Here is a 9,554-nt window from a genome sequence, read left to right as displayed (position 1 = left end):
TAGTCACACTTTGTGCATGTCCTTCATGCTTTACATGCCTCATGATACCTAAGCACACTTAGTGGAGAATCTTGGACTTAATCTTGGATTAGTGGGCTGAACCATAGCTAAAATTCACTAATCATAATTAGTGAAATTTTGGATCCAAAATTTGGCTCCACAAATTCAATTTCAAATTCAAGTGAAATTTGAATAGAAATTCAAATTTCCCTCCAATTTTGTGTGACACTTAGGCTATAAATAGAGGCCATGTGTGTGCATTTTTTGAACTTTTATCATTTTAGAATTACACTTCAAAGTTCAAACCTCATTTGAGACATAAAATTTCGTGCTCCTTCTCCCTCCCCTCATCTTCTCCTCCTTCAAGCTCTTATCCATGACTTCCTATGGTGGTGAGCTTCTTCTTGACTCATCTTCTCCTTCAAGTGGCATCTCCAATCTTCTTTCTTCCTTCTCTATTTCCTTGCCATTAATCTTCAAGAAGCAAAGGACTTCATTGATGAAGAAGATCCAAGGCCTACAAGCTCAACATGGAGCTACATCACTACTCATTCTGTTATTTATTTATTTTTCTTCTACTTTTGTTGGTTTACATTTCCTTTCTTGATTTAAGGGCTCAAATAACTGAGTAAATTTCTTAGGCAATCTTATTAGTGGGTGTCAAGCTACAAAGGATCATAACAAAGATGGGACTAAGGATTGAAGACAAAGGGGAAGTATTCAAGGATGCACTAGTGGTGGAGCCAGGAGATGACTTGTTCTGGTTCAACTGTCCACGCCTCCTTCTCTTTGTCATTCATCTTGTTTTCTTTCTTGTAGTTTCACTATTCTTTTTCCTAAAGTTTTGTCATATAAAGCATTATTGTGTCCCAAAAATAGTTATGTTTGCTTCTATTATGATCAATTGTAACAGGGCACTAAAATTGGAATTTATGGATCTAATTGCCCAGAATGGATTATGGCAATGGAGGTTTGACACTTCTATAACCCTTGTGTTCTCAAAATTTCCTTTATTGTTCTTTCTTGCTATAATGCTATCATATCATACTTCATAATTATGTTTATATTGGCGTAGGCTTGTTCTGCTCAAAGCTTTGTTTGTGTGCCTCTCTATGACACCCATGGTAAGTTTTCTCTGAGATCAACTTGTTAAATAATTTCATGTATGCCTACTTCTCTCTCTCTATCTCTCATCTTTATTGTTCTGCGATTAAGATGCATGCCAAAGATATGATCCTAACCAAAGCCAATCTTCGGTCTTTGTTTATTTTACATCTCTTAGTAAACAGATATGGTGCTCATTCTCTTTATTAGTTTGAAATTATTTAATTAGTTTTCTGGTCTAAATAAAAAGGCAACATTCAAATTTTAATTAAGGCATTTTTTCTCTTTTAAATGCAGGGCCTGGTGTTGTAAATTTTATCATAGATCATGCATAAATAGATTTTGTGTTCGTCCAAGATAAGAAGGTTAAAGAGGTAAGGAAGGAATATCAATTTTTTATATATAAAAAAGTTAATATTCTACTTCAGATGATTTTCTATATCAGAGATTCAGAGCAGCAGTTTATAGGCTCTTCCTGAGTTCGTATACCATTTGCAGCTTTTAAATCCTGAATGTAAATCTTCAAAGCGACTGAAAGGTAAATTTAAGTGTTTAATTTTCAATATTTTTGTGCTCTAGCTAGCAAAACAATTTAATGAGATAAACTAAAATTGATTATGGTTACAACCATGGTGTGCTTCACTTCATTAACAGAGGAAGAGAAAGCTAAAGCCACCGCAATTGGAATTAAGCCATATTCGTGGCATGACTTCTTGCACTTGGTTAGTAAGTAGGGAATTGGTCATCCAATGCATAAATCATACCTCTATGCTTATTAGCACTAAAGGAATTGCTATCTTGTATAACTGCTTGGTTTGTTTTCTTCAATTGCTTGCGCGTTTTTTATTTTTATGATGCAATTGTAGAATTTGGTTTGTTTTGTGAAGGTTAGAGGATGCGGTTTCTAAAAAATTGTTCACATGGGATAAATGAGTTACTTTTTTTCTTTTTTCTTTTGAAAAGGTGTTGTGTTATCTATATGAACCTCTTTAATTGAATCAGTTGCTCTTTTGTGAAATAAATGTAATCCCAAGCTGGCACAAACTTTACAAAAATAAAAATAAAAAATTCATATGGATATATGGTGTTAAAACTGTTCTCTGTAGGCTATTCCTGTAATTACTCGTAGTTAGCTGTCTATCTGATCTAGTTAAAATGGACTAACTATTATTCTTTCAAGGAAAAGAAAACCCAAAAAGTACTTTTCCTCCTCAGGCTCATGACATTTGCACAATAATGTACACTAGTGGACCCTAAAGGTGTTGTTTTAACGAATGAAAACGTAACGGCTTTAGTAAGAGGAATGGATCTTTTCATGGAACAATTTGAAGACAAGGTAAATCTAATACTTGATACACTGGAAAATTGTTATGATACCATGCATTTTTCTCGTAACAAAAGTGACAAGAATACTATTAATTTGCATAGATGACTGTGGATGATGTGTATTTATCATTCCTACCCTTGGCTCATATCCTTGATCACACTATTTAGGAGTACTTTTTCTATAAGGGTGCATCGTTCGATACTATCATGGGGTACGTTTGTCCACCAATTTCACATTAATTTGGATTTCCTTGGTAGTATCACTACTACAAATTTAATTTTTTACGACACCTATTCTATGATGGTTCTCTGGGAACCACCTTAGAAAGTGAGGCGGTGGTACTTTTGTAAGTATTATAATAAAAAATACATTTTACAACGCACATTCTAAGACGGTTATTGAAAACCCTTAATTATGAGTTATTTTTCTAAGTTCAATAAATAACACATGAAATGCATTGATATCTTAGGCTCTTTGGAAGTCTAACTTTGTTTCCATCTCTCATGTCGCATTTGTGCTTCCTAATTCCTTTATTATATCTATCTCTTCCATTTTTCTAAATATAGTAGTTTGGGTTATGCTACTTGAAATTGTATTTCTCTTGCTAGACAGGGACAGAAAAACAAGGGTCTGTTTGGTTTCATAAAATGTTTTATGTTTTCATATCTTATTTTCATTAATAACATGATATAAATGGAGACAAAACATGTGTCTTGAACCAAACAAGCTCTAAATTCCCTATTCTCTTAATTTGTTTCTAATTCATTATAGGGTAAATTTTAACCAAATGCATTTATGTTTTGAGTACTGGCTTCAATCTATAAATTAAAACAATCATTTTATGATTGAATGTAGTAACACATGACACAAATATAACTTCAAAAAATAATATTTGATACTCAACATAATATATCTCATTTCTGCTGTGTAGGAAAATTGAGTACACGCTTTGAGGAAAGAAGCTGATCACTGTGTTAAGATGGTAGAATTGATAGAATATAACTTGGAAGATGTGGATGCTGCTATATTAGTTGTTCGTGTAGCTCTTGCAAAGGGTATGAACTGGGATGACCTTGCTCGGATGGTGAAGGAAGAAAAGAAAGTTGGAAACCCAGTAGCTGGTCTCATTGATAAGCTTCATCTCGACAGGAACTGCATGACTTTACTGTTAAACAACAATCTTGATGAAATGGATGATGATGAGAAGACACTCCCTGTGGATAAGGTTTTTATTTTTTTATTTATTGTATAAAAGAATAAATTCTTATAGGTTGTTCTATGTCAATAAGTCTTTATTATCAATTTTTCATTAACTTATTATCTTGTCATTGTCACTACCATCGTTGATTTTCTATATATTTTTATACATGTGGTCTGTGATGGGAAGAATTAAGAAACAGAATTAGTTTTGCAGAGTTTGCCTCATTTCAATTTCTAAGAAGTTTATTGGATCATTACCATTTTATATATCATATGCATTATAAATCGGTTACTTAACTGGGTTTCCATTTGTGGTAGGACATACAAGTTTCAGTTTGCACTTATGTTTAGAAATATGCCATTACCAGATCGTAATACTTATCTTGGAATTCCTCTCATTCTTAATTGCCTGTAAGAAAAATTTACCCTATATGTTTCTTCTGGATTTTTTTAAGGCAAATTTCTTATAATCTGCTTCCATACTTTACTTTCTCTGCTCTAATGAAGCTATTTTATTTTTTGTTTTCTTTAAAAAAATGTGATTTTTCTTAAATTTTAATGAAAGATACCTTATGCTTATGGTTTTATAGGAATATTCATTTTGGCTTCTTTGTGATATTTGGCCAAAGGTTATTTTCAAGGGGTGTAGTTTGATTTCCTTTGATCGTTTCTTGTTATTGTTGGAGAATACCTCACTTAACCTTTTGCTTCTTCTCTCCCAACAAGAAACTAAAAATAGGCATTTCGGCACTTAATGTATTGCGAAGACAACACAAAATCATATTTGAATCAAAGTTAATACTGATTTATGAGCTTTTATCAATAATGATATTTGTATACTCTTTCTAATAAACACTTATTTGATATTTTTATTTTTTCTTTTCTATATTTCTCTCGACATCATATTTTATATAAATATGTTACATAAAAATTTTCTTCCACCACACCCTCTTATCATGGGTTTTGGCCTACTATTTTGCTTGGATGAGAGTTCCTTGGGATCTCATTTAAATGAAAGAAGAGTAAGAGGAGAGGAGGAAGAAGCAGATGATTATAAAGGAGAAGTATGCTGACCAGGATGAGGAAGAAAGGAGCATCCGAATGAAATTGTTGGTTGTGAGTTCAGTAGCTTACATGTCCTTTCATTTCTTTCCACAGACCACATAAATAATTGATATGTTTTTTCCTTATGCACGATACATGCAATATATTTTCAAAATTGTAGGCACCATGTGTCTGGGATACATATCACATGCCTTGTTAAGATAAGTCCACAGATGTTAAATTTAATTAATGCTGAAATCTTTTCCTAAAAAATCTTTTTAAGAGATCAGTTTAGGAGAAAGTACACGAGACCCCATAATGGAAATTTTCAAGAACATTTTACTACCTCCCATGTAATTTTTGCATATTTTGTTTTCCAGATTCCACCATGATTTAAGTCTAAAGCTGGTTTTTTTGTGGTATTGTAGTCTTCTGGAAAATCAATCACGAAGGAAGAGACATCATCTGAAAATGATGCATTGGACAAAGGGAAAAAACCAGGCAGTGGTAAGCCTTTCTATAGTTTCATCACCAGTGTTGCTGATATTGAGTTGACCAAGCTTGGTCTCAACTTGATTACAATTGGATTGCCTTAAAACTCAGCTTGAATTTATGTGAACCAATTTGTTTGGATTGAGCTTGGCTCAAATAGAAATTGTAACTGTTCTGATTGGCTTAGCTCAAATCGTTTAGATATATGAGCCAATTTGAGTTGAGCTGGATCATGCATTTCATTAATAGGTTCTTATACATATTATATTATATAAATTTGTGTATGGTAATATATATTAGTTTGTATAATATGTTTTTTTTAATCTTTTTTTGATTTTATGATTTGATTGACGGAGTTTATGAACCAAACAAGTTGACTGTCATGAGGCAGCTTCTAGGAACTAAAACTACATGTCCCTGTCATTTTCTTTCCCATCATGAAACCTGGATCCTAAAACCCCAACCCCGTGTAGGATTTACTCAGGTGAAGTTTTGTTTTGTTTTCTTTCTTTCTTTTCTTTAGCTAGAGTTAAGAATTTTTTATGTTTTATATCCTATTATCCTGTTCAAACACTGCAGTTTTGTTTTGAGTTTGGATATGGCAGTTGAAGTGATTGAAAATGGTAAGACAAGACCATTGATGGAAATACAGATAAGAACAACTGAAATGGACAGGCTAGCAGTTGGTGGAATAGCTGCTCATTCATTATACAAGGCTGGCCTTACTGATCCTGAGGAGGTTAGTGTCTTCTTTCAAAAATGAGAATATAAATTTCTATCATAGAACATTAGGACTATACAAAGAAAATTGAAATTAATTTCATCTCTATACATATATCTAAAAACTAACTACATATGAAGACATTGAACTTATTTTTATTCTTTTATCTTCTTGAGAGAACAAAAAGAAGGGAATTGGCATGTATGTTTTAGTTGTTGTTGCTCAGGCAAAGCGTCTGAAGACCATCATGTTGGCTGCAACTGAATTGACTACGCTGTGCCTTAAAGATTTTCTGACAAGTACAAATCATAAAGGAATTGAAATTGACCAGAGGGATAGAGCGTTTTGCCTTCTTGACAAGAACGGAGACGATAAAATTAGCATTGAGGAACTTACACAAGTGATGGAGGAGCTTGGTGCGCCAGGAGAAGATGCCCGAGAAATGATGCAGCTCCTTGACTCAAACAGTGATGACTCCCTCAGCTATGACGAATTTCATATGTTCCAAGAACAGGTAATTTGATATCTTGTGATAGATGGAATAAAATTTGATTTGTTCTTTGTTGTAAAGTGCATCTTCGTGCATAATTTTTTTAGTTATGTAGAGTTTCTAAATTATCCCATTATCAGATTACCAAAGCTTACTTTCACTACACGTTCATGGTTAAGTTAGAACATTTGGATCCCATTTTTATTTTTGGTTTTCTGCTATTTACTGTCAAAAGACTATGTCACGGGATATTTTTTGTCAGAGGAGATATATCATAATTTATAAACAATTTGTTTAATTAGTCTAAATATTTAGTTTCTAAAATCGTTTGTTGTTCGATTGTTTTTAGAATAAATTTTTTGAAACAATGGAGGGTTTTATTGAAAAAAATTTCAATAGCAAAAAAAAATAACATTTTAAGATGGTTATTTTGACAATTATCTTTGTATTCTAAACATTCTAAGACGATTATTCTAATGACCGTCTTAAAAAGTCAACTAGCATAACTACTTTCTACGACGGTTATAACGAAGACCGACTTAGAAAGTCACCTACATTGACAACATTCTAAGACGGTTTTACTTACGACCGACTTAGTATCTTTGACATTCTACGATGGTTATTCATATAAACATCTTAGAATAACCTGTTTACTAAGACGGGTGATCGCAAAAAACCGCCTTTGTATACCAAACATTCTAAGACGGTTATTGGTATTACCGTCTTAGTATACTTTACCTTTTAAGATGGGCCTACAACTGTTGTTATATTGTGTGCGCTATTTTACAACACTACTTTCTAAGACGGGTTAAAATCGTTGTAAAATGCCTAAAAGAACCGACTTAGAAAACAACATTTATAATAGTGTATTAACTATTGACATGTCAATATGGAACCTTAAAAAGAAGTACAAATATTCTATTTTTTTATTTTTAAATTTCATGAATTTCTTGAATTGTTTGCTTGAAGGATATGAACGCGTTGAGGTATGATTTAATGGAGTTAAAGCCAACACTATTTGCTAGAGTCCCACGGGTTTTCGAAAAGGTCTATGAAGGCAAGGCTACTCCTCTACAAAAAATTTATTGCTTGTGGATTAGAAATGCGAGCAACACTATACATATTTTGAATGCATTTTTTTGTTGTTGACTTAAATTTATTAGAAACTATAATTTTTTTTGGATCTTATTAATTTTATAGTTTTTAATAAGTTTTAAATAAAAAATGTGTTAGGAGAAATGTTGTGATAGAATGTGTTGTTTATACTTTGTTTCAATGAAAAAGAATATGTGTTTCAGGAATCAAGAAAGCAGTGGAAGAACTCAATCCAATGAGGAGAACAGTTTTTGGCATGCTCTACAACTAGTAAGTTGGAATTCTGTATGATGCTATATTTAGTTGTAACATTTTTTGGTAAAAGTAATAGTACTTTCATTTATTGAAATCATGGATTTTAGGCCGAGGCAGTTTTGCTAATTCATATTTTTTTCTTCAAATGCAGCAAACTTGGTTGGATGAAAAAAGGATACAAACATAGACAAGCATCACGTTTAGCTGATTTATTAGCCTTCAAAAAGGTTGTACAATATCTCTTACCTAAAACTTGTATTTTTATTTTTCTTGAAAATAAACTTCTTTTACATATGGGTAAAACCTTCTCCAAATTTTCAACCTACTCCTGTCCTAACTCCTACCCCTCCATTTTAGGTCAAAGCTAGGCTTGGGGTCGTGTTCGACTAATAATACTGGTGGGGTAGCCTTGAGCCCTGAGGTGGAAGAATTCTTGGGTGTCACTACTTGTGCCTTTCTATGGCAAGGCTATGGTAAGAAGAAATATAGTTATACTATAAGAAATATTAACAAAACTATTTTTTCCAACACACTTTTACTTGGGTGTCATTAAACATGTAATCTCATTCTTAATTTAGTGAATCTTATTTTCAAACTAACAAAAGTTTCAACCAAGAAAAGAGACTTGATTAAAAAATATGTTATTAGTCGAGAAATTATTATATAGCTCAAAATATGTAGTATTGGCTGATCTTCACATAAATGTAACCATATTTTTCAATTTACTCAAGAAAAATATTAATAATAAATCACATAAAAGATTTATCAGAACAACGTATCTCAAAATATTTAATAATCTTATACTATATATAGATAAGATTAAACAGATAAAATCTAACATTTTTATGTTGGGCATAACACAACATATAGATACATTACATTGACACAATTAATGGTTAATCCAGGTCTGACATAAACATGTGGACCAACTACTCTTGGCTTTCCCGACGAAATGTGCATGCTTGGTACCGTTGGTGCTGTATCCATATATAATGAAATAATGCTAGAGGAGGTTCCAGAGATGGGCTACAATCCTCTTGAAACTCCTCCATGCGGTGAGATATGTGTGAGAGGGAAAACTTTTTTCACTGGTTACTACAAAAATCCAGAGTTAACAAAGAAAGCTATTAAAGATGGATGGTTTCACACAGGTAATTGAGTTGTCATTTCCTGCCTCAAAAAATGAATATGTTTTTAGGAATCTTTATATGGTCTAATGTGATTGTGTGTCAATGTCTTTTTATCGGTTCATGTTTAATTTTCCACCTCTATTTGGCACGATATACAAGCTAAGATAATGAAAATCGATGTCTTTTCTCACTTTTATTGCCACGCCATGATCCCTGCCAAAAATGAGTGGGGAGAGCATTAACTCTAGAGCATCCAATATGTCTCTCTTTGGAAAAGATATCTATGCCAGCGTAACCGTGCAATCATTATAATATGCTTTTCATGGACCATAGCAATTTTAGGTTCTGTTTCCAAATCATTCTCCACCTCCAAACTCATCAATTCCACGTGTGTGTCCCTAATTTTCTGCTATTTAAACCAACTCTGATTTTTTTCTAGCAGGTATTTGTTTTTTATTAAATTATAATTTTAATTTTTCTTATTTTCTAAATTTATGATTTTGATTTGTTTTATTTTTAAATGTAACATGTGATCACTAATTTTATAAATTAGTGATTTTGATTCCATGTTGTTGTTATTGATAGAATCACATGCACAAAAGTGTAAAAGATGTTTGCAGACAAAAAAATGAGCATAGTGTTGTGTATGATTAGGGTTAATATTTTTTATTAAAGTTTTTAATAATTAATAATTTT

At 32.3% G+C, this 9,554-nt stretch overlaps 1 pseudogene; it reads left to right on the top strand.

The window, feature by feature from the left end:
- The first annotated feature begins 686 nt into the window (after nt 1–686).
- LOC114374233 lies at nt 687–9,033 on the top strand (annotated as a pseudogene).
- The last annotated feature ends 521 nt before the right edge of the window (nt 9,034–9,554 follow it).

The sequence above is a fragment of the Glycine soja genome, chromosome 2 (assembly GCF_004193775.1).
Source record: "Glycine soja cultivar W05 chromosome 2, ASM419377v2, whole genome shotgun sequence".
Lineage (NCBI taxonomy): Eukaryota > Viridiplantae > Streptophyta > Magnoliopsida > Fabales > Fabaceae > Glycine > Glycine soja.
The sequence above is the reverse complement of the archived record's forward strand: the minus strand, read 5'-3'. Positions and strand labels throughout refer to the sequence as shown.